The sequence below is a fragment of the Podarcis muralis genome, chromosome 1 (genome assembly GCF_964188315.1).
Source record: "Podarcis muralis chromosome 1, rPodMur119.hap1.1, whole genome shotgun sequence".
Taxonomy (NCBI): Eukaryota; Metazoa; Chordata; class Lepidosauria; order Squamata; family Lacertidae; genus Podarcis; species Podarcis muralis.
This window is the reverse complement of record NC_135655.1, coordinates 109,161,727-109,185,720: the sequence shown is the minus strand read 5'-3', so window position 1 is coordinate 109,185,720 and position 23,994 is coordinate 109,161,727. Positions and strand designations below refer to the sequence as shown.

The 23,994-nt window shown below is 43.1% G+C and overlaps 1 protein-coding gene across 3 annotated transcripts in view; it reads right to left on the bottom strand.

Moving 5' to 3' along the window:
• The window catches only part of B3GALT1 (beta-1,3-galactosyltransferase 1), a 335,318-nt gene that overhangs the window by 238,932 nt on the left and 72,392 nt on the right, over positions 1-23,994 (bottom strand). For all 3 annotated transcript variants that reach the window (XM_077936957.1, XM_028747710.2, XM_028747700.2), the window contains exon 2: positions 12,479-12,622. The gene's annotated coding sequence lies outside the window, so the exon portion shown is untranslated. The remainder of the gene's footprint in view (positions 1-12,478; positions 12,623-23,994) is intronic.

Sequence of the window (23,994 nt, the reverse complement as noted above, 5' to 3'; positions counted from 1 at the left end):
TTGCCAATAGCCTCTCTATTGGAAAGGAACAAGAGTTTGGTTCTGTTCCCTGGGAATCAAGTGGACTGCTATTGATGTTTCCATTACTCGGGGCTGGCCTAAGACATTTTGCTGCCTAAGGGGCAAGTCAAGATGGCACACATTCCATGTACAGAAGCAGACTAGAGTAGAAGCTGAAGCTGAATTCAACGCTGGAAACAGGACAACATCCTTCACCACAACTGAAGAGTGCAAGCTCACACCACCATCACTACCAATTATATCCCAGCTTTTCTTGCCAAAGAGCCCAAGCTGGCAACCACACAAATGATAAAACACCTAAAAACAATTCTAATACAGACTTAGGTAGGTCGCATGGTGCACACAACTGTGTTCTCCAACAGAGGGGAACAGCAGGAGGCAGGAACAGGAAGTGTCAGGAGCTCGTCCTACACTCGAGTAGGACCCTGGCAGAGACACATGCCCAACTGGCATGTTCTCTCCCTCTTGGTCAATCATTCAGGAGCTTCAAAAGCTTTCTTCAGCCCGAACATCACAGCGACCGATGCCAACAGACACCGGCACACTTAGGGATCTACAGAGTCTTCGCAGTTCGCGTGACAGACCTCAGCAACTCAGCATTTTGGCTAATCTACTTTATTTACATATAAACACACACAGAGCACTGCAACGTGGCTCCCTCTCTCTCTAGCATCAGACAAGAAAGAATAAGGACAAAGGACAATAGTCCCACTTCACGGAACACAGTAACACAAACATCCTGTTTCCGTCACTTCCCACTTTGTGGAGTCAAAACATACCGTCATGTGAAAGACAACAATCCCATGACTGCAATCATGGAGCAGGAATTCTAACAGGAAGATGGTCTGGATGCCACTGCTCCATCACATACTCCAAGTATCTGACGCCTGAGGCAACTTCCTCAGTCTGTCTAATGAAAGAGCCGGACCTGCAATTTCTTCATGAGTCTGCCTGAATGCAGACCATCTTGTTTACTCTGGTTGGATACTACATACTGCATACTGATTTTGAAAACTTATTATTTTGAACAAAGATAATGCTGTGCTATTGAAACACTCTGGTTTGGGGAAACTGTTGCAATGATATGCAAGCTTAAATAAAAAATGCCTGCTGAAAATGACTTTTTGGTCACATTTCTTGCATTATTCATCAGTAACAAACCTCTGTCAGAACTTTTTTTTTTAATTAAAGCATATTCTGGACTATCTTAAATGAGTTTTGAAATTAATTAGAAAATCCAGCCTCTTTATCACCTCCTGTCAGAACTATTTGCAGAAATAAGGTAATAACCAGAGTTATCTTTTTATGAAAATTTGCAAGCGTGACATAAGGATTCCATTTGCCTAATTAACACCTTGAAATAAAAAAGATAATATTTACACATGATTTATGAACAAAATCCAAATTGTTTCCAATTTATTATTGGCACACATGCAACTTGTTCTAATTAAGGAGGCTCCGTTCCACGAGAAATACCTCCGATATGTTTGTTCTGGTGATAAATCCTTGAGAATGTCTTATGCCAATGAGGTATTTGGGTTATTTTCCCAGGTAGGAAGACTCTTGCTGACTTTGCCTATGCAAGAATTTCAATATGTGGTTGTGGCTCACACATTCAGCTCAGGCAGCATAAATGAACTGCTGTTGCTCCAAACACAGTGATGTGGCATGTCCAAAATGCAGCACTCATATAGCAGAAGACAAGGGCAGCAACAACAGCATTATTCCAGGCCGAGTGAACAAGCATGGGGGTGACAGGTGGGAAACCAAACACCTCCGTGTTTTGCTTTTGATGACATAAAATGCATCAATAGCCATTTTATGCCCTGCTTGAGTCGCCACCCAAGGAAAGGTGAATAGCATATACTCTTAGCTAGAACTAGGTAATGAGTGTGGGACTTATTTCTCCATGCGACGCCACCTTCCTTTTGTTCCAGGAAAGCTGACTTTTAGCATCAGAGCACACCTTGGGGAGAGAAGTTTGGACAAAGACAGTAGACACTAATGCATACAGCACAGTATACATAGATTAAGTGTGACAGCAATGAATACTCCAAGTCCACAATGGGCTTGTGCAAATTCAACAGAAGCATGGCAGATTTCAATATTTGAAGAGCAGGAGTCAGATTTACTGGAACAGTAATACCCAAGGTAAAGTGGGCAGTATTTAAAAAATCAAAATAAAAAATCCTGTAATATTTATAATCCGGGGTACCAGTTATTTAACCCCTAAATGTTTGTAACATTTTTACGATATCCATCCCAACATGGAATAAACCCATCAAGATTGCAATTTAAAGGAATTTACTTCCCATACATCTCTTTTATGGTTAGAAGAATACTATATATATATATATATATATATATATATATATATATATATCCCAGCTATGTGTTCAAGCACATTTCCTCAGCCTTGGTTCACTCTTATTTGTTCTTTTCCAGTCTCTTGATTTATACTAGATCATGTTTAGTGCCTCATTTCACTCAGGGCCAGACCTCACTTACCTTGAAAGATATGAAGATGTTCAATTTAAGCAAACAAAATATTGCTTTTGGGGTATAATAATAAATTCCAACCCAATATATTTCCTCCCCAAAATCATTCACACCTGAATAACGCAAAGCACTGTGTGGTCCATTAGTCTACGCAAGCCAGCTTAATGTATGGAAAACACATAAGGCTGTGTGATATATTATAGCAGCACCATCTCTAAATGTGATGGGGAGAGTGAGATGGGGTGAAAATATTTGAAAAAGACAGCTAGCATAGGCAGAAAGGAGGCCGCTGGCATAGGCATTCCTGCTATCATGACAAACAAAAACAATATATAAACTGTCACCCAAAACAAAACTCTTCAGCTTTATCATATCCAACAGTGATGCACATTGCTTTATCTAGCTTTTGAGCATGGAATGCCTTCCATTCCTTTGCAATTCAGACAACTTCAGCATTCATTTAAAAAATGTATGGCACTATCCAGCCAAAAATAATAACTTTAAAGTTTTATGAATTTCACTGGGAGAGAGGGAGGCCTATGGCCAACTCTCCCACTAAAATCAAAGGGATTTAAGTATGACTGGATCGCAGCCATATATTTTCTCGCTTCAAAATAATGATTTCAAAATAGCTCAGCTTCTCCTGATGTTTACTTATGAAGAAGTGGTTCTAAAGCAAACTGATTAGGAATTCTTCAGCGTTGAGATATTCCCCTTCTCCCACCCCAGCAAAACTCGAGAGATACGAAAGATCTAGCAATGTGAAATCCATGAATACAGAGATTACTTGCCAAATGCTGAGGAGTTTTAAGAGATCTTTCTCTTTCAAACTTGGTAGATGCCAAACTAAAAATTACTTATTTATGAGTGACTCGTTGCATTTTTAGCCCACCTTTCCTTCAAAGAGCTGAAGGTGACATGCATTTTTCTCTCCTTCTTCATTTTATCCTCAGATTGAGAGGGTGAGTGAGTGCGTGACTGGCCTAACAAACTTCATGGCTTATTTCGGATTTGAACCCAGATCTCTCAAGTCTGCTCCACCACACTGATTCTATTACTCTATGACACTAGACTGGTATAACATGAGGTTATTGAACTTTTTGGCTGCAATCCATTCTACACACACCAACCAGAGAGAAAACTGCATTAAACAGAAAGGGGCTCAGATCTGAATAAGCACCTTCCAATTACAGGACTCTCGCTATTCTGTTATTAAAATGAATGGAACACAGAAAAGAAAATTAAAGTAATTTTCAGCGCTCACTGTGTCAGAAAAGAAAGGTTTTTCCTACCTTTGTTTTTAAAATAAGTCTTTCCCTTGAACCTGTTTCCAAATCACAAATATGTTATCATGGCAGGTTTTCGATAGCGTTCAGTAGAAGTGGTTAGAAAAAGTAATAATGCTAAGAAGCTCTAAGTATCGGCATTGTTAGCAATATAAATTACTCACGTTCGTTTATTAGCTCAGAGAGATACACACATTGTGCCTGCTGAGATTTGTAACAAAATATCAATAGAAAACAAAGCACGATGGCTTCACTCCCCTAAAAGGAACAAAACTACCAGTTGGTTCAGCACACACAGAGCTAATTCCTTAACCTTCCTCAGCAAGTTCTCATTCTTAAGGGGCAACTGCAGGTTGAGTCATGTCATCTAAACAGCCAATTACTATTCGGGTTGAGTAAAAATTGCCCTCAGGTGATCGGGCAACGAAACACTTCTAAACGGGAAGAGAGCTGGGATGTGTGTGCTTAATTCTTTGGGGCTTTCAGTGTATGACAGCTTTATTTCTTTAAAGCATACATGTGCCTCTATTAAGGGTAAAGACTCTCCCCAAAGTTGCTTCTGTCATAAAACACTAGCAGGCAGCATGTGATATTTTCCACAACTCTCATAGCAGTCTCACCACCAAAGGTCAGAGCTTAGAGCCACTCTTGGTTCCTGACTGTAGACCTAGGAGCCCAAAGCTCATCATAACATAGGATTCGGGACAGCAACTCCCTCCTACAAATGGGCGATATATCATGATGTTGAAAACCAGATATCTCCAGCTAAACACAGTGATATACAGTGGTGCCTTGGGTTACAGACGCTTCCGGTTACAGACGCTTCAGGTTACAGACTCCGCTAACCCAGAAATAGTACCTCAGGTTAAGAACTTTGCTTCAGGATGAGAACGGCGCCAACAGGAGGCCCCATTAGCTAAAGTGGTACCTCAGGTTAAGAACGGACCTCCAGAACGAATTAAGTCCTTAACCCGAGGTACCACTGTACTGATATATCATGATGTCTGAAATAAGGATGGAGCTATGTAGAGATGGGACGCGGGTGGCGCTGTCGGTTAAACCACAGAGTCTAGGACTTGCCGATCAGAAGGTCGGCGGTTCGAATCCCCATGACGGGGTGAGCTCCCGTTGCTCGGTCCCTGCTCCTGCCAGCCTAACAGTTTGAAAGCCCGTCAAAGTGCAAGTAGATAAATACCAGCAGGAAGGTAAATGGCGTTTCCGTGCACTGCTCTGGTTCGCCAGAAGCGGCTTAGTCATGCTGGCCACATGACCTGGAAGCTATACGCCGGCTCCCTCGGCCAGTAAAGCGAGATGAGTGCCGCAACCCCAGAGTCGGTCACGACTGGACCTAATGGTCAGGGGTCCCTTTACCTTTACCTATGTAGAGACACTGGCTGACTTCATGGTTTTTCCTGCAACGTGATTTTTGCCAGCGCCCGCTCTTGTGATTTGCTGCTCCCTGAAGGAGGCAGGCGAGAGCTGAGCCAGCAGAGTTAACAGAGGCTACAAAAGTCCAGAGAAGCATTGGCTGGCTTCGTCATTATTCCCACATTGTGATTTTTTTGCGTTGCACACTGACACACATCATGATTTGAAATACATTGCCAGGTCAAAAATTATGGAAAGTGATATAATAACATGGACTTCAACTTGGTTTGGGACGATATATCTATATCTCACCCAGCCCTACTATACCCCTTGGGAGGGCACCTCCCTTGCCTCTGCTCTTCCAACTCCAGCCTCCAGCAACATGCCTGGGCTTGATTCCAAACCACTGGAGCGGGTAGGGAGTCAGAATGGACAATACTGGACTGGGTGGGCAGATAGTCTGACTCTGAACTGAGCTAAAGAATCTTCCTCTGTTCCTCTCAGAACTAGAGCACTAGTTGCCTCAGGCAGCTGATTCTGGTTTTATGACAGGACATCAAAACATCAGCTATTTTATCATATGTGTATCGTATACGTAATGTCATATCATATACATAATGCCATATTGTGTTTTACTTTGTTGGAAGCCGCCCACAGTAGCTGGGGGTACCCAGTCAGATGGACGGCATATAAATAATAAGTAAAATGTATTTTAATGCCAGGGAGGGGAAAACAGGCTTGTAGGATTTTTTGCCTCAGGTATCATATTGGAGAAGGGTCACAGGTCAGTGGGAGAGAATATGTTTTACACAGAGAAGCATTGTCTGTGGTAATCCTCACAGAACTCTAGCCCAACGGTTGCCATTGATTTGATTTGAACTGATTTTATAATGAATTGATTTTAGACTGCTGTATTATTTTATTTTTGTTAGCTGCTCTGAGCCTGGCTTCGGCTGGGGAGGGCGGGTTATAAATAAAAGTTGTTTATTATTATTATTATTATTATTATTATTATTATTATTATTATTAAGATTATTAAGATTCAACCCCCAGCATCTCCCTGGCAGGAGACCGCCTCAAATTCTGACCAATCTAGCTCAGTATTTTCTGCATTGGTGGAGAACAGGTCTCCAGAATTTGGGGCAGTCCTGCCAAGCTTCCTGTGTAACAAAATAACATAGCTGGACTGGCATACTAGGCACCTGACAAGTGGCGACATGTCGAGGAATGACACTGCTGTTCTGTCACACCACACCTTGCTGGCGTGGATGAAAATTTAGTATGGCGTGTCAGTATAAGTGACCAAAAAGTTGCAGTTTCATAATGCAAGAAGCAATGCAGTGTAAAATAAGCCTTGGAAACCGTGACAGACGTGCTGGCATTGTAATGAGGAAAACTAGCACAATAATCCTCACATCGAATGCAGCCACTGGAACTTCGTTCCAAGTTTATCTTCTGCATGCAAACCTGCTTCACTAGCACCAGACTTCATTCAAGAGATCCAGTGCTAGCGATGGACACGAACATATTCCATGTATCCAACATAAGCATGTTGCAATGAATTCCACTTTGCCTTCTCCAACTTCATTTCCTTTTGAGGGGTTTCAGTTTTGCTTTTCCTGAGCGGGAAACCTGTAATCTGGATTCAAAATGTTATTCAGGTTTTAATGAGAAATCCATGTAGTTTTTGAAACTCATGGAAGACTTCATAACAAGCAAGGGAAAGCGCTCATATTTGTGTGTTTGCCATGCAGCGAAATTCCAGTCATTGTTGGGAGTTTTTGCTCGTATTTTGTTTTACATTTCTAGTGCCACTGGGACTTTTACTAAATTAAAAGGTTTTCTAAAAATTAATTTCTCTCTTGCTAGAGCCCATAATGAATTTCACATCTGAGTTAGTACAATTATAAACATCAAAGAAAGGTCAAAGCCCACAAGTGTTCCTAATGGTACTAAAATTCTCATCTAGGAAGCAAGACTCTCGTTTTATGAACTTGCATTTATTACGCTGCCATCCTATCTACTGTATATCTCTTTCAACATCTCTCCCCACTACCAATATATTTTCACAACTGTAGACAAATGTCAAGCAACGTTATGTATTTTCTTTGGATCACTGAAATCTGCATCATATTGTAATTAATCATGTTTAAAACTATTATTTAATAATCCCTAACTGTAAAATTTGTAAGGGCTACATTACACTTATATTAAAAATATACTAAAAATTGCGGTGTGCCTTGAATACAGTGCTGTCCGTCTCCTAAACTTGTGTAGTATTTCCTTCTTGTGGATTCTATACAATAAAGAAGCATGCTAACCTTGGAGTAAACTCCGCTGAATCCAGTGAGACATACCTCTGAGCAAATACCCTGGGGACAGTGCTCTCAGTGATGTACACGCAGGTACAGGGATCCTATGCGAGAACTGTAATCAAATTCCACATAAAGCAAACTTTACCAATTTAACAGCTCTGTTACAGGTAGCTCTAACCCAGTCAAAATAAAAAAACTAAGTTTGTTCTGGGTATAAGCTTTCGTGTGCATGCACTTATATCCAGAACAAACTGAGTTGATCTCTAAGGTGCTACTGGACAATTTATTTATTTATTTTGCCTGTGTCAGACCAACATGGCTACCTACCTGAAGCTCTAACCCAGGCACATGAATTCCTGCTCTTACTTAACGTTTTTCAAACTGCTGTCACTTCTAAACTCTCAAAAGTCTTTGTAAGCCCAACCAAGAATGCAAAGCTACTTGTGATAAGGTAAACTTATGTGTGTACATATTGGAGCTATCCAGATCAGAACAGGCGTTTTTAGAAAATAAGTCATGCACGTCTGCAACATTTCTGGATATTATGTTTGCATGGAAACTTACCTTTCCAGATAAATTGTCTAGTATGTGGTTTTGGAAGGTATTTTCAGAAGCAAAAGGTGGGATTTGCCGAATAAGCCTCATCAGTTGAAGCCCTGTGCGAGGACTTATGCCTGTGTGATAGGGTTTACAACCTCTCCTCCTCCTCCTGCACCCCCTGAAATTGGCTTTGAGTGGGTTGTGAGAATCCCTAAAACAGTTCTTCAATGTATTTTAAGGTCAATACCCAATGCAGAACTCCAAAGCAGAGATCTTTTCGATGTGGTGAAGAGACAAGCTGTTGTTGTTGTTGTTGTTTAGTCGTTTAGTCGTGTCCGACTCTTCGTGACCCCATGGACCAGAGCACGCCAGGCACCTCTGTCCACAAGCTACTGTTCAGTTAAAATAGGCTAAGAGTAAGCGAGTCTCTTTGACAATGGAATTTTCTACAGTGAAACCGTTTTCTCTCTTGCGGTCTGATAGCCTTTCTTTTGGAATACAGCAGAATGGTCATTCACTGTATGAGTTGTAAGCCAAGCATCCCCCAGTTTATGCCACACCTCAGCCATGAATTCAGTAAGTGGCCTTAAGCGAGCCATTGCCTGATCCTTACATGGCTTGATCACTTTCTAAGTGTTATTCAATATTGTTAAATATCTAGCATATGTTAAGAAAGCCACTAAGAGCATCAGAGTAGATTTTTGTCATCTTGCAGAATGGAAGCCACGAGCACAATTGTATCTGCCACTCCTAATTGAATGCCGAATGATTTCAATGAATAACAAATAAATTTTTGGACGGTTAGTAAGATATTCATAGATAAATTGCAAGCAAAGTGATTAGAAGTACCGAATTATTCACTGCAAATTACTTGCCCAACTCTTGTTAATTATCTGCAAGTAGCAATTCCTGCTCTATCATTTGCAGTCTCCTAAAAGGGAAATTAGAATCCAATGAATGGGCAAGAGGGAAAGCCAGCAAGTTTAAAAGCCTCTCAAGAAAATCAAGATATTATGAAATAAATAACAGCCTAAAACATTCAGATAGCTTTGGCAAGGGCTTGGTTTCTAAGGTGTAAAGTTCCTGGATATGCCTTTTAATAATCTGTCAGTGGTAATGTGTGTGTTCATATAAAATAATGATTTATTGATGTTGTGTTGAATAGTATGGAACACTTTTTGCTACTTTGGTTTATAGTTGACATATGAATTCCATCTACTACCTTTGCCATGAGTGTATATATCTGAATCAGTAGCGTAAAAAAGATGGCACTGAATCACAATGTGCATATCTATGTATAAAATACGATGGTCGATATAATATGGATGATACGTGTAGGATATTAGATCGCCTCCCATCTCCATTTCCATATTTTACAATGCAACACTTCTTTAGTTTTTCTTTCTTTTTGGTAATACATATAGCTATCCATCTATCATTCCAGCTGCAGAATTGGGGGAGGCAGTTAGGTGATTTGGGTACTGTGCCATGTAGGAATTAGAAACTGATTCCCTGGGTAAGGTTAGAATAGTAAAAGGTAAAGGTAAAGGGACCCCTGACCATTAGGTCCAGTCGTGGCCGACTCTGGGGTTGCGACGCTCATCTCGCTTTATTGGGCGAGGGAGCCGGCGTACAGCTTCCGGGTCATGTGGCCAGCATGACTAAGCAGCTTCTGGCGGACCAGAGCAGTGCACAGAAACATCGTTTACCTTCCCGCTGGAGTGGTACCTACTTATTTACTTGCACTTGGCGTGCTTTCGAACTGCTAGGTTGGCAGGAGCAGGGACCGAGTAACGGGGGCTCACCCCGTTGTGGGGATTCGAACCGCCGACCTTCTGATCAGCAAGCCCTAGGCTCTGTGGTTTAACCCACAGTGCCACCCGTGTCCCTCCCAAGGTTAGAATAAGAGAAGGCAAATTACTCTTGATGTTACAAACATCTAACACACCTCCCCTACCTTTTCCGTTTTGTAGAGAGCGTCCCCAAAAGGTTGCCATGTCTGAGACTTTTATCATCATATCTCTGATTAGATGTGGTGATTGTATATGCAAGCTGCTCTGCAATTAAGGACATGCAATGGGCAACAATGATTCTGAGCTGCATCCTGCTGGCTATAGAGATGTCTGTGCTGTTTAATGGGGAACGTGAGTGGCAGCTAAACCAATTCTGGATAATATTATTCAGCAGCCATTGGAATCTGCAAGTCTCATGTTCTATTCAGCACCATTTGGGATCGAGGACAGACTGAAACACATGCAGAGGAGGATTATAGGGTGCGACTCTTGCTGAGTCATAACCATGCCAGATTGCAAGCCTTTCTCCAAAGGTTTCTTTTCTTTTCTTTTTTTAAAAGAACCTCACTGCATATAGAAATCTGGAAATTAGGACCCTCCTCCCAGACATTTCCCCCCCTCTCGTATAGGCCTATGATGGGGTGTTGAAACATGTTATTCCTGTGCTTAGACCATAATCTGAAATGACTGGTGGGATTTTAGAGATTTTGCAATCTGCATCCCTACCACCACCACCCTAGAATACTGGGCAGCTAAAAAAGGCTGTGTCTGCTCATTGTCAGCAGCTCAGACTTTAGGATGATAGGACAATCACTGACTCACCAAGATTTCTTGCCTCAATAAAACTGGCACTCAAAAGAGACTGACTACCAGGGAAGGAAAACAATAAAACCACAGACTGGCTGGCTGACAAAATGAAAGTTCGCTTGCATGAGAGATGAACTTCAGACAACTAATGTTCTAAAAGGGGGGGGGGAGGGGAGCGACGAGATTTGGGAGTCCAGGGGTGTGCGAAAGGGGTGAAAGATGTGAGATCCAGGTGTCTGATAGTGGGGTAGAACAGTGAAGAACAGAGAGATCTGAGCCTCAACTGTGAAAGGTCCTCACATCAAGGCAACCTGGCAAAGGAGATGTAAGTTGAGGATTCCACCAGGGCTTCAGAGAAGTTTCACTTTGACACTCAAAGCAACAGCAAGAAATCCTCCCTCCCCGAGCAAATGTAAAACTGACAGTGGAAATAAAATGTAAAAAGAAGTGCAAATAAACAGATTGTTTAGGAAAATTTAAGGTACAGTGGTACCTCAGGTTAAGAACTTAATTTGTTCTGGAGGTCCGTTCTGAACCTGAAACTGCTCTTAACATGAGGTACCACTTTAGCTAATGGGGCCTCCCGCTGCTGCCGCGCAATTTCTGTTCTCATCCTGAAGCAAAGTTCTTAACCCGAGGTACTATTTCTGGGTTAGCGGAGTCTGTAACCTGAAGCGTCTGTAACCCGAGGTACCACTGTATATGAAGGGGCAATGGTTCAGTCCATACTAGAGCTCTTGGGCGGGGGGAAGGCTCTCCTCTCTCTACAGAACTGACCATCCCATGGTGAGACCCTTCAAGGTTGGTGCCATGAATTTTTATTTGATTCTTCCCCCGCCCCCCCCCCCAATGTCTTTTGCTATTACCTTTTAAAGTCATAGTCTGGCCTTTTGAAAACACTTAGAACCTTAATAATTAGCAAATACTTGATGTCCTTCACTTTGCTGTTGCTAAAGCAACCACCGGCTGTCTTGTGTTAGGAGAGGACAACAGTGACGGCCAGCTGGGTGGCATTTGGGCAGCTGTGACAAAACTAGAGAATTAAATCCTCCCAAATAATCTTGGGCTGCTTCAGACTTGAGGCTTGAGCTGTGAAAGGATTTCATTCCCAAGAAGCCCATAGAGGGATCCTGGGCGGCAGAAGGAACTTTGGGTGGGTGGGTGATAGGAGGATCATTCCAGAGCAGTCCCTGTCACTCTCTCAATACTGTCAGACTCCAGCTCCCATCAGCCTCTGCCATGATGGAATGATGAAATGATGGGTATACCTTCCAACATTTCTCCGATGAAAATAGGGGCACCCCATTCCATAAAGATAATTTTATTATTTAAAACCCACACATCTGGGGTAGCTTCAAACATATATAAACACATAAAACAACATTAAACTTTTTTTTAAACTTCCCTATACAGCTTGGGGGTTGGATAACTCCAAACCCTCCAACATTTCTCCAATAGGGACATCCTATCATACCCTCCAAGATTCCTCCGATGAAAATAGGGACATCCTAGGGGAAAGTGAGCCATTCCGGGATCAAATCAGAAACTGGGACGGCTTCTCTAAATCAGGGTCCTCCCTGGAAAATAGGGGCACTTGGAGGGTCGGTGGGACCTACAGGCTGACCCTATGTTCTAGAGCAGCGGTTCTCAAGCTGTGGGTCCCCAGATGTTGTTGGACTACAACTCCCATCATCCCCAGCTAGCAAGGCCAGAGCTCAGGGATGATGGGAGTTGTAGTTCAACAACATCTGGGGGCCCACAGGTTGAGAACCGCTGTTCTAGAGTGTAATGGAAGGGAAATAAAAGGCAGTTTGTACAAGTACTGTACATATAGCAAGCAGGATCTCACCTCAATAAGGTCATGGATGCTTCTGATTCCCACCCTAGTCTTCCGGGATTTAAGCTGTGGGAAGAACAGGTTCAGCCTCATGGTGTGGCCCAGTGTGAAACTTCTGAGCATGTGTTTCCACTCTTAGACTGGTGATGAGTGCTCCTAGTGGGAAGGAAGGAAGGAAGAAGAAAAATACAGCATTTTATTAATGTTCTCAGCTTTTGGGAACCTGCACTTCATTATTTTTTATTTTTGCCTCTGCTCATTGTAAGCATTCCTCCTCCCTCCTTTTTAATTTTCCTGTTCTCTAATCTTCTCAATCCTCCCCATCCACTGCTTAGCACTGAACTAATCTGTACTGTCTGAGAGAGTTGATGGCCCAAAACAGAGAATTGTTGCAGGAAGTGACATCATTCAAAGACGGAAAGGGAGGGAGGATTTTTAAAAGAAAGAAAGAAAACATTTGAGGAGTTTGGTAACTTATTAGTTACCACTTTATAGCGCATCCTTTCCCTGAATAAATTGTCCCCACGCCCTTAGCTCAGTCTGGAAGAACTGAAAAGGGAGGGAGGATTATTGAAATTCAGAAAGCATTCCAACCTTTGAAAGAGCTTTAAATGTGAGAGGAGCTTTTATCAGCTCATGGGTGTAATTGGTTGCCTTGTAAAAGCAATGATATGGAGTGATAGGACAGCCTCAAATGCAATCCATCCATAGTAACTACAGATTATGTCTGGACTTTCTTTGGGATGCTCTGAGTAAATCTTTAACTCCGGACATTCCAAATCAGCGAGAGTACTATTACGCAGCTTGTTTCACACACAGCAATAATCTTCCTCAACCTTGTGTACCTTGTAAACCACACGGCTGCACTGGTAAATCCTCCTCTTAATCTAGGCTGGAAGTAGACCCTCTGGTTCTCACAGTTCATCTCTCTGGAGAGCCTAGCCCATACCTTTTCCATTACAGTGGTACCTCGGGTTAAGTACCCGTATTTTTCGCTCTATAAGACGCACCAGACCACAAGACCCACCTAGTTTTTGGAGGAGGAAAACAAGAAAAAAAATATTCTGAATCTGAGAAGCCAGAATAGCAAGAGGGATTGCTGCGCAGTGAAAGCTGCAATCCCTCTTGCTGTTCTGGCTTCTGGGATAGCTGCGCAGCCTGCATTCGCTCCATAAGACGCACACACGTTTCCCCTTACTTTTTAGGAGGGAAAAAGTGAGTCTTATAGAGCAAAAAATACAGTGCTTAATTCGTTCCGGAGGTCCGTACTTAACCTGAAACTGTTCTTAACCTGAAGCACCACTTTAGTTAATGGGGCCTCCTGCTGCTGCCGCGCTGCCGGACCACGATTTCTGTTCTCATCCTGAAGCAAAGTTCTTAACCTGAAGCACTATTTCTGGGTTAGCGGAGTTTGTAACCTGAAGCGTATGTAACCTGAGGTACCACTGTACTCCACAGGTGAAAGTGACATTTATGCATTCTTACACTGAGCAGCATTGCCCCCCCCTAATGTGAAAGTAGAGGACCCTTCCCCAATCTAGCACCCTTCAGATCTTATGGGCTAGAACTCCCAACCGCTAGAGGATCTTCTCTGACTTTTATATCCTCTGGTTCCTGAATTGCAGAGTGTTGGACTAGATGTACCCAGAGGTCCTTTCCAGCTCAACAATTCCATGACTTTTGAGTAGCTCAGCATCTTGTGCTGCTCTTGTTTGCTTTGCAGTGGCATAGGTATATTGCTCAAGGGCCGCAATCCCTTTCGAGGGCCGCATGTCAATTCTGGGGAGGGTCAGGTGAAAAATTGGGCAGGTCAATTATTGTAAGTTTTCCCTTTGTTGGTTTCTACTCACACCCTTACATATTTTATCCTTCATCCAGGCAAGCAAAAAAAAGAAAAAAAGGATACAACAACAACAACAACAATAATAATAATATTTTTTAATTTATACCCCACCCTTCCTGGTTCAGAAAACCGGGCTCAGGGCAGCTAACAACAAATTTAAAACACTTAATTGATGCAACAAACAACAGCATAAAATGCAATATAAAATGTGAATAACAATAAAATTCAAAGTTCAGAAATCAATTCGGGGGAAATCCATCTAATAAGCATTAGATTGTCACCAGGGCTAGCTGGCTGAATTAGTCCTACTTGGGCCAGTGAGGAGGCCAGGGGAGAATTAGCTGTGGGGTCTCAGAGCGGGTGATCTTCATAAAAGGGGAGGAGGATGGAAGAGAAGGGAAATAAAAGATCAGGCTGAATTCAAATTAAAGGCCAGGCGGAATAGAATCAATGTTCAACACAAAGAAGGGTCACAGAGCAGGTGTGGCCTTAGGAGAATCCCAAGGGTCAGACAGAAAGTTCTAGAAGGCCACATTTGGCTCTGCAGCCAGGGGTCCCCCATCCCTGCTGTCTTTGTTTTATATTATTCTATGTTGCATTTTTATTTCTTTTAAAACTCATTTTGCTAAAGAACTATTCATTCCATCAGTGAAGTGACTTTCTCTGCATCACTTTGGCACCTGTACTCTATCAGGGGGAGGAAGAGGGGGGTCATTTTCCTTATTATTCCTGTTTTGTCTACTTTTCTGGAAAGAATTTTTAAAAAATGAATTATTGTTACGAGGTTACAGACAAATGCAAATACTAATTTAACCAACCGACGAACAAATTAAAATAATCTCTCAGACTTCTTACTAGCAAATTTCCCAAAGGGCATTCCCAAAATCTCCCTCCAAATTAATACATGGTGCTAAAAATCGGTACGCATTCAAAAGCTGACATTGCATATGATCATGTTAAATGAATGCCAAGATTCAGAGCCTTATTTCCCCTCTTTTTCGCCTTCCACCGATGATATGCATTAACCGGCAAAGCAGGAGACAGGGTGTTTATTCTTTGAGTGGAATTATTATTCCTACTCCACTGAGGAGACATTAGTGCCAATAGATCCCCTTGAGTAAGTTTCAACACACTATATTAGGTATCACCTAATTCAGCACCCGGAAGTGCAGAAAAGCCAGCAAGTTCACACACAGCATGCTTCTGCTGCAGCAAAGTGGCACCAGAGAAACTGCATTTGAAGCAGCTCCCAATCCCCAGCCATTACATATGGGGAGCAGAGAGCACACATCTTTCTCCACCATCTGCAAGGCATACAGGATTCCAAGTTTTTATAACCATGGCAGCTGGCAGCAGATGTCTGGGGGGGTCGATGCTGCCCGTCCCCTAAGGAGAACATTAGCACCAAACCCGTATACACCAGTCAATTCAAATTTATTTGTACTGTAAGATTCAGATGTACAATAAAAAGGGGCCTTGGTGGAGAATTCGCTATGTGCAGCATAGTGGGAGAAAAAAGAAAAGGGGAAAAGAGACAGTCCAGAATCTAGGATAAAACTATTCTTGCTCTCCACTCCTCCTCCTTTAACTGAACCCATTTCAGATCAACATCCTTGTTAAGAGAAAACATTTCTCCAGAGATGGATGAATGGATGCCATATTTCAATGGATTTGTCCGAGTCCTGGGTGTTATTTAGCACGTTTATGTGTTTAGTCAATTTCTCCATCAGGGCTCTCCTGTGCGAGATGAAGATGGTCTAAACACTTTCAGTTCTGTTCAATAACTTGCCTTGGCACTACAAGTAGGGAGGTTATGAGTTCTTTATGAAATTATTTATGCTGCTGTTCTTTGTGAAGCATAAATACTGTTCTTCTCCAACACTGCATTCATAGCATACCTCATAGGCCTTATTTTTCTCTTGAATCTTTCTCTTGTGGTACAAGAATTCCACTCTTTAGACTGCCTGTTCTCATGGTTTCACTAAACATTTATAACTAGGGCTGTATCCAAGTTATACTCAGACCCATTGAATTTGACGGGCATTTAGCTATGTCCAGGGATTTAAATGGGTCTACTCTGAGCAGGACTAATGTTAGATACAACCTACAGACTGTGCCTATATAGTACATTCAAAAAATTCATGTCAGTTTATCTGTTCTGATCTTAATTCCCAGAAGTGTCAATTTAGCTTATTTTGCTTAAGACGTGGAGGTCCTCGGCTGCCCAGACAACAAGACCCCTCTCTTGGCCTCGTTGATGTCCCGTCGTCTCTCGAGACAGATGGATGACAGAAAGAAGGTTAAGCCATTCACCTTATTCTCTCCAGTTCTATTTGTATGCACAACTTTATTTGTACAGTCACTCCGAAAACAGGATGCTAGACTAGATGAGCTTTTCGCTTAATCCAGCAGTGTTCATTGTTCGTTGTACCCGAGAGTAAGGCACGCAATTAGATTGTGCTATTGTGGTTACCGAAGAACAAAACACTGTGATGATCATCCAGCTATGACACCTTCTGGCGTGCCAGGTGTTTAAAATATATCAGTTGCCAAGGAGAGCTAGTCTAGCTTCACAACAACCTGTTCCTGCAATCCTATAAACACTTACCTGGGAGTAAGTTCCACTGCACTCCATGGAACTTACTTCTGAGTAGGCATGCATAGGCTTGTGCTGCATCATGGAGCCTTCTAGCTCCCCAGCACCAGCTACAGCAGTCTAGTTGCAATGTCTACCACATAGTCTGAAGAGAATGGCCCTGCTCCCAGAGCTTTGTATCTGCTTCAGAGGGTTGTTTTGAGTTTCAATTTGCACAAAGCAAATCCCCCATTATATTGAAGATAAATACAAGGCTACTGCTGGTGGTGGTGATGGGCAAAGGGTGGGTGGATAAGTTTTGTGATAGCTTAAGCTTCCGATCCAGAAACAACCTTTCCTGCGCTTTCCAATCACAGTGCTTTCGGGAGGAAGTAACTTGCCCGAAGTTGTTCCATTTCTATTGACTCTACTTGGCACAGCAACTTTCAGAGTTGCGGAGTTGCGGGCAGTAGTGGTTGAACATGTATGATCTTATTGCAATCCAGATCAATTCTTTCCTAAAATCCAAACCCTTGTTGTTGTTGTTGTTCTGTTGGTTTTACTCTTGCTGTTGGTTGCTTTTAAGTCACTTATCTTCTTCCCAACCCCAATCTCATTCCTGTTCTGGCCTTGGTTGCATTTGATTAAAGTTTGGCATTAAATCATTGCAGAGTTCTGTATCTGTGAGTTATAGTAGAGTATCTGTCTGACTGTGTGTGTGTGTGTGTGTGTGTGTGTGTGTGTATATACACACTATACTATGTACAAGCAGGCCCGTGCAAAGCTTGTCTGAGGCCTGCAGCGGAAGCCCTGTCCATGAGACTCACCACTGCAGCACCGCCACCTAATCTAATCTGACGTTACACACTGGTATATAGCAATGCAAGTCCAGATTTTACTATTGAAGCCTTGCCATGCAGACAGACAGGCGTGGGCATTCCGCCCATGGCCATTTGACTCACAGGGCATTCTTGGCATGACAGTGTAACTCCGTCAAGCCCCTGGCAGGGTCCCCTGACTGGCTTAACCCTCCAAGACCTGGGGGGGGGCAAGTGAACCTGCCTGCACCCCCACTGCATGGACCTGTGTACAAACACTGTATTGGTGTACACTTTTAAATTTCAATAAAGTGTCATGCACTCCATCAAGCAGGAGCCTGGCATGGTTTGTTCTGTCCCTGCCCAAGGTAGATGTGTATTTTTGGAGGACAATCTCAATCCTCTCCCCCAAAATCAACTTTAAATTTGCCTGGTGCGCATTTAAAATTTGCCTGAAATTTGGGAGGTTTCATCACTTCGGATAGGTCTATAATGCCTGCACATTCCATGCAAATCCCATCCTCTCTCTCTCTCTCTCTCTCTCTCTCTCTCTCTCTCTCTCTCTCTCTCACACACACACACACACACACACACACACTACAACAATTTGTGGATTTCCCAACTACAGTTATTTGGGAGACACACAAAGATTTGTATTTTCTGAAGTGAGGCTCTGCTTTGAATCTAAAACATAGTGAAACAACAGTCTGAACCACGGAACCTCAATGACACACTATTTGAAGTGCTGAAGTGGGTTCTTAAGTGATTTTCCCCCCCCACCCTCCACACCCCAGCTGGAAACGCACTTATGAATTGGGGTCGCTTATTCAAGGATTCCTTCTGTTTCAGAGTATAAGCCAGTATCTGCATCAGATCTTTAAAATGTATATTATGTTTTACATAGATATCCTATACAGTGGTACCTCGGGTTAAGAACTTAATTCGTTCCGGAGGTCCGTTCTTAACCTGAAACTGTTCTTAACCTGAAGCAACACTTTAGCTAATGGGGCCTCCTGCTGCCACCGCGCTGCCGGAGCACAATTTCTGTTCTCATCCTGAAGCAAAGTTCTTAACCTGAAGCACTATTTCTGGGTTAGCGGAGTCTGTAACCTGAAGCGTATGTAACCCGAGGTACCACTGTATTATCTATCCCAAATTTCCCAGGGTTGCATTCCCCCCCCCCATCAGTGTGAAACTCTCTGATGTACAGGGGTTACTTGCGGACCCCCATGTACGTTGGTGGGGCCTGCGTAAAGCATTCTGCCCCACCCCACCCCCGTTCCACCCTTTTAGTGATGTTTTAGTGACATTTGGGGGTCACTTCTGGGTTTGGCACTGTATGCGTACGCGCAATCACGTATCAACAGGACACTTGTAAATCGACCATCGCCCGTCTTTCATTTCTTCCATAGATGTAAAAGGATCCCACCAATTCAGGCAGGATAAGGTGACTCCCAGTGTCATTGAGGTGACAGCAAAACGTGTCTCCCATTCTTACTAAGCTGGACAGAAGGGCCTAAATCTGCTTTTACCCCCTAAAAAGTCTTTTTGATTTACATTGTCTAATAAAAGTCAATGGGAGCAATTGGTGAGGGCAGATGAAACCTCTGCAAGTAGGGAAGCAATAGGTCTCACCTCTTCCCTAAGGGAAGGGTAGCCACACGTTGCCCTCCCAATATTGTTGGCCTGCAGCTCTCCTCATCTGTGCTATGGCTGTGCTTTCAGGGACTGAAGGGAGCTGCAATCCACCAGGTTATGGAGGGCACCATCCCTGCTTATCATGTTGACTTTCCAGCATCTGCACACCCCTTCCAGAAGAGGATGCAGCCAAGGAAATGGGGGCTATTGGCAGGCCCCAGCCCACTGGCCAGTGTGCCAGGCGATCTCCAGTCCTTGGTGCAGCATCAGCGACTCAAGTTTCAGAAGCTAGAGCATGCTACTCAGCAGAGTAAACGCTATGCAACAGAAGTGGCAGGAGATGGCTCTGTGAGCATATCTACAAGCAGTTTATTCAGCGTACAGCAGGACAAAAGGAAAACATGTCCGATCTCCTTCGTGTCCAAAAGCAAGCAGCATAAGCAAAAGCTATACACAAACGGAAATTCCCACCAAGCTGTGCTGGAGTGTAAACAGGCATGTGACACAGAACACGCCTGTACTTAAGATGGAACGGAATATCCTAACAGGGTCCACTGCATCAAACGCCCAGCATGACCAAGCCGCAAACACTGAACTGTCAACCTATCGCCTTCATCTCTTCCATCTCCCCCCACTCCTGCTTCTCTGTAGTGGACTTTCTTACTTCAGGCAGTGCTAACACATTACTTTGTTGAACCATCTCTACAGAATATGAGTTTCACACCGGGATGCTCATAAATCACCCAGAGAACCCATTCAGTACAAGATACATTATAAGGAAAATTATCTTTGTAGCGACAGAGGAGAAGTTAAAATCTTGTGGGCTGCAAAGAAAATGCCAACCAGCCAGCTAAGTCACTGAAGGCCATTAAATCAGATTTTAAGTATTGTCCCACCAGGGGAAAAAATCAATCGGGGCTAAGTCCTTAACTTTATGACCTAAAGGCTTTCTAAATTATCAGCAAGTGACTTGCATAAATTGTAAGCAACACCATATAATGTACCAAGAGTGTCGCTAAATATTGCAGCTTCTTTCCCTGACTCTTCTGAGCAACATGCACAGTCGTAGGTGAAACTTATTACTAATGAAAGCATAAACAAACAGGCCAAGTGACCCCAACACCAATCCAGACACTCCAGCAAGGTTTCAATGGCAGGCTATGGCTGACCATCCTCTTCCATAACTAGTGATGGGAAAGTCTGGCATGTGCTCATGGGCCCACCAAGCCAACAGCTCTTCCCTCCTCCCCAAACAAGCATTGCATAGCCGTGAGCTATGCTGTGCAGGGCCACCCAAGACGGACAGGTCATAGCCGAAAGTTTAAACTAAATGTGATCCACCTGGAGAAGGAACTGGCAAACCACTTCAATATTTTGCCAAGAAAACTCCATGGACATAAAAAAGGAGACGCTTTGAGAAGAAAGTGAGAGTTTCCAAGGCATGCTGTGGTTCATAGGGTCATGGAGAGTTGAACACGACTAAGACGACTAAACAACAAGCAAAATGAATCATGTAAGTATTTACTACATGAGGTAGTATGTTTCAAGTCTCAACACTCTTCTTTCAAAGGCTAGTGGGGCCTTGAGATGCACAGTGTGATGGCAATGTTCCCCATAGAGCAAAGCGTGCAAGGAGGGAGCACCAGGGCATATACAGTCATACCTCATGTTACGTTTGCTTCAGGTTGCGCGTTTTCGGGTAGCGTCCCGATGCGACTCGGAAGTACCGGAAAGTGTTACTTCCAGGATTCGCCGCCCATGCATACGCACAAAATGACGTCACATGCACGCACAGAAGTGATGAATCGCAACCCGCATGTGCGGGTTGTGTTCTTTTCAGGTTGCAAACGGGCCTCCAGAACGGATCCCATTCACAAACAGAGGTACCACTGTAGCTCATTCCCACACCGGGTGACTATTTCCACAGCTTCATTAACATGCAACCCCAAAATTCTGGATCCCCCCAAACTGATGCCAAAGCTTAGTCCCAGTTCTGTGCTGTTCTGTGCCATGAACCAAAAAACCCAACTTTGTCTGGTTGACTCCAAACAGGCGCCAAAGTTTTGTATTACGTTTGTGCCGTTGGCTTACAGTTTTGTGTCTTGGCAAACAGTAATGGCTGTCATCACCCCTGGTCTTCCCATTTTATCTAGTTGCCTGTGCATCTTATCTTGCTTAGGATGGTAAACACAGAGAAGATGTGAAACACACCATGAGGGTGACTTCACAGATCAACGTTTTTACAACCTGGTGTCCTGCTGGACTCCTGTCGGCCCTATAAAGACCAAAACACCTGTAGAGCACCATGTTTGGGAGAGCTGTCACTGCCACAAACAAATAAGCTAAATACTGTGTGTTACTTGCTTGAAAAGCAGAACCACAACTGATAAAATGAAAACGTGGCCACTTTGAAGGCAAACTAATTCTATCGCTGTGATATTCAGTAAACTTTCATTTAGGCATTAGCGGCATTTCCTACTCACAGTATGGGACAATCTTTCCTGCCAGTAGATGTACCCAGCAATTTAAAACATTGAGCCATCGTTGTATTTTACTTCGCTGTACTGTTCGTACTGCCCAGTCTAGAGTAAGCCTAAGGCACAACCTTTGACCTGAAAGACACTTAAAAATAAAAAAGCTGCAAGTCACAATGGTCAAGTTAAGCCATCTAAAAATTGATTCAGTGTTTCTTTTGTATCACACTTGCTTTAAGGTAAGGTGAACTGAAGGCACTTAAGAGATTTTAGTTCTTGCTATTAAAAAATATTTCATTAAATGGGAACAATTATGTCTCTGGCTGATGTATGAGCTAATACTTCCAGTTGTGACCTAATTAAACGGTACTTCATGGCAAGAGTCCTGGAAAAAAAAGAAATTATTTGTACATTCACAGTTCATGTTAGAAATCTCAGGAGTTCTCATTAACTGAAAATTACAGTAGCGCAATCATCAGCGCCTTTGTCATTTGCAGCTAAAATAGTCTCTGGGAAGCTGTGAAGTATTTCAAGGTCTCTATGATTCTGTCTGAGCCACAAAAGCTAGCTGTTACAACTCTTATTTACCTTGCCGAGCACTCATTTGCTGGAGGAGACAGAGATAGTCTGCCTTGCGGACAAGTTTGTCTCACAACAAAGCCCCACAGAAAGTGGTTAGGCTGCTTGCCACATATTTTAGAAGGCAAGTGGGTATGGAGCCAGACGCAGGATGGGGAACCCCAGGCCTTGGGGCCAAATGCAGGCCTTCAGGCCTAAACCCTCTGCACCACCACCACCTGTCCCTAGGACTTATCCCTCATGGTCCCTGCTTTCCAGTCTGCTTGAAACTTGTCCTTGAACTTTGATAGTGTCTGCTTGCCTGGATAGAGGATAGAGGACAGTGTGTGTGTGCAGAAACTACTAGTCTACTGTACAAACATATCCTTTAAATATTGCTCTCCCTACTTTTGCCTTTGGCCCTGCCCCTCACTGGCAAGAGGCACCTGGAAAGTTGCCCATAAGGAAATATGGCCCTCAATGTGGAAATTGGTTTCTCATCCATGAGCAGAGCTGGGCTGTGAGACTGGGGACTTTGGAGGCAGGCTTTTAACTATATCTAATGATAACTTTAATATTCCTTGTAAACTGCTTAGAGGTTTCATTATAGGCATTTTGCTATAAGGAACGAATAAAAAGACGGCCAGTCATGGGAAGATGAGTACATCGAACAGCTTCTCCAGCTTGCACAATGGATCTATGTGCAATGCAAAAACACAGATTTATGGCTGCAGGTTCCATTTATTAATGAGAACATGGGTTATTTTTTTCCATAACCATGTGGAATCCTGGTCCATGTTTTTGTGCCTTGAAACCTAACTCAGTGTTAGGCTGGAGGAAGATTCCTACAGCTGGGTTATTCTTATGCCAATTTTGGATTCCCCGAGTTTGTTTGGTTATTATTCTTTATTTATTTTTAAAAATAAATAAATTGCTGTGAAGCGTTTGGGACAAGTGCCAGTATTTTTGGAACAGCCTTGCCACCATCTGGTACCTGTACCCACAAGGGTATTCAGCTCTTACTCAAAGAGGCAACACGTCCATTAACAATTGCTTGTCTCTGCGAGGACACAGATGTGTCTGGGACCGAGCTTCATAGATTATAGCTCCAGGAGATTAATGATGCTATTTCATGTTCCTTCAATGGGCAATGGACCTCACCTCCGATTCTATGCAATGTTCCAAGCTCCAGAAGATGCCATCCTCCAGGGTAGTAGCAGCTGAATGCAGGAAAGAGGTGGCATCTGTGCATAAGGATGAAACATTGATTCAACTGAACATCTGAAGCTGCCTTGGATGCAGTCAGATTATCCCTCCATCTATTTAAAACCAAGAGAGCCGAAGCTGATGGGAGCAACTTCCCAAGCTCTGTCTGGTAGAAATCTTCCACAGCCCTACAATCCAAGTTCTTCTTAAAAGGAGATGTTGCCTTAGAAGGAACCTAGAACTTTCTGTATTTAAGGTATGGACTCTGTCGCTGAGCTACAGGTTCCTCAAAGTGCAACTGACACAATATTCCAGGATTGCAAGGAATGTTGTCTTGAAAGAACCTCCACGCAGCCAACATTTCAGATATATGAATGCAGGGAAGGCACTAGGGATGTCACTAGAGCTGCAGTGCT